Source organism: Mesocricetus auratus, unplaced genomic scaffold (genome assembly GCF_017639785.1).
Source record: "Mesocricetus auratus isolate SY011 unplaced genomic scaffold, BCM_Maur_2.0 Super-Scaffold_100025, whole genome shotgun sequence".
NCBI lineage: Eukaryota > Metazoa > Chordata > Mammalia > Rodentia > Cricetidae > Mesocricetus > Mesocricetus auratus.
The window spans coordinates 19,789,643-19,791,659 of NW_024429206.1; the positions used below are offsets into that span (position 1 = coordinate 19,789,643).

General features: G+C 48.0%; 1 pseudogene; it reads left to right on the plus strand.

Moving 5' to 3' along the window:
* Positions 1–384: 384 nt before the first annotated feature.
* Positions 385–479, plus strand: LOC121134076 (annotated as a pseudogene).
* Positions 480–2,017: the final 1,538 nt, after the last annotated feature.

Sequence of the window (2,017 nt, forward strand, 5' to 3'; positions counted from 1 at the left end):
AAAAGGAGAAGATTCTCCTCCAGAGGAGGCAGCATCTTCCAACAGGCAGTCCAGAAATACAGAGGTCCAAGCCATGCCTTCTTGCCTTTTGCTGAGAGGGTGTGCCTACTCCTACTGCCGATGATGTTGGTGTTGTTGATGATGATGATGATGATGACGACGATGAAGACAACAATGAGGATGAGGATGCTGACCTCAGTTGATATCAGAGTCCAGCTGCTTCAGCCTCCTAAAGTGGACCGAAGACCAGTGACTCTCCAGGAATCCCCCCAAGCTTTCAGCTACTGGGTTCTCAGCCTCTCCATTGGAAAGGCAGCCTCTGATGGACTACACAGCCATTATCGTATAAGTCAATCTAGTGAATCCCATTTATAATATCCCATTATCATTTCTCAGCCTTTTGGCTAAGATCAAGTGTGATATCTTTTCTTGCCAGTTTAATATATGTTAAATATATCCTGCTCCTCCAGAGAACTTTGCCTACAGCTGGTTCGATCACAGTTCTAAGGGACAGAGCAGAACCCTTGTCCAGAAAGGGGTGGAATGCTGGTGCTACACAGAGCAGATTCTGGAAGAGGTGGTAGAGGAATAGATGGGATCCCAGGGAACCTCCTTCCTCCAGAGTCCACCAGACAAGAGGGATTCACTTCCTATTGCTGAACTGTGGCCCTCTATCCCACATCTCTACCACAGACTCCAGCTGAAAGAGCCTCATGCCTCTGACACGGGTTCCTTTGGGGGAGGCCTCCACACACCCACAGTGCCCACACGCAGCTGTTGTGCCGGCTGCCTCAATACCATGGGGCTCTCAGACGTCTGGGAGACGCCCTAACTTTGATAAAATGCCAGAGTACTTTATAATCTCTCACAGTGAGCAATTTTGAAACACTCAAAGACAAATTGCCCGTTTGCAGAGCGTATTTCAAAGAAACTTCCTATTTGTTTAATTTCATGGCTTTTATGACTTGAAGCTTCTCTCCAGGACTCCAGGCTTGCTTTTTTTACCCACTGAAGAACTGTTGTTCCCCTGTCTCCAGAGGCATCGCTCTCCATCCTTTCGGAAACTGCATGTTCTGCCCATTAGGCAGGGTCGCTTCCCCATCTCCATGGAGTTACAGAACACAGTCACTCTGCCAGACACCAAGGTCCTCAGCTAGTTAGTATGTTTGCCCTGAGGATGTGACATCACTGGCTGTTTCCCTGAATTATGATATTTCACTCACTCTGTAGAAGCTGCTGTGGGTGATGGTGGTGGATCCAGGCAGATATGAGTGTGGCGTCTGCTTAGGACCTCCAAATATTATCCTGCAGGTGGTGAGAGAACGCTTCGCACGAATCCTTGCCCCAATCTCTACACTCTGGCCAGGGCTGGGATAAGAAGTTGTCACAAGGGTTCCTCTACTTAGAAGCACAAAGGCCAAGGTCTGGGGGGACAATCCAGTCAGTAAAGTGCTCATCCTGCAAGCAGGAGGGTCTGAGTTCGACCCCCAGAATCTACGTGAAGATGTGAGGGAAAATAAAAGAGATGAACATGGTGGTGCCCGCTTGTGACTTCAGAAGTTAGGGAGGGATCCCTAGGGCTTTCTGAGCAGCCAACCTAATCAAAATGATTAATTCCTGGACAATGAGAGAACTGTCTCGAAAACCAAGGTGGATGGCATCCTGAGGAGTGATACTCTGGCCTCCACACGTGCGCGCACACACACACACACATACACACATGCACACACACACACACACAAATGTGCACACACATGCACCCACTTGTAAATATATGAATGTGCACCCATATACACACACACAAAAAAAAGAAAAGAAGTGTGACAAATAATCTTCTGTTGATTTATCTGTTTACTATTTGACAGCAATGGGAATTGAGTACTGGAAAACACAGACGGGCCTGTTAGCAATCTGGATGCTTTCTTGGTTGCTGATGGTTGTAAGAGCCCACTGTGGGTGGTGCCATCCCGCACGGTCCTGGGCTACAAGCTAATCATGAGTGAGAGAGAGAGAAAGC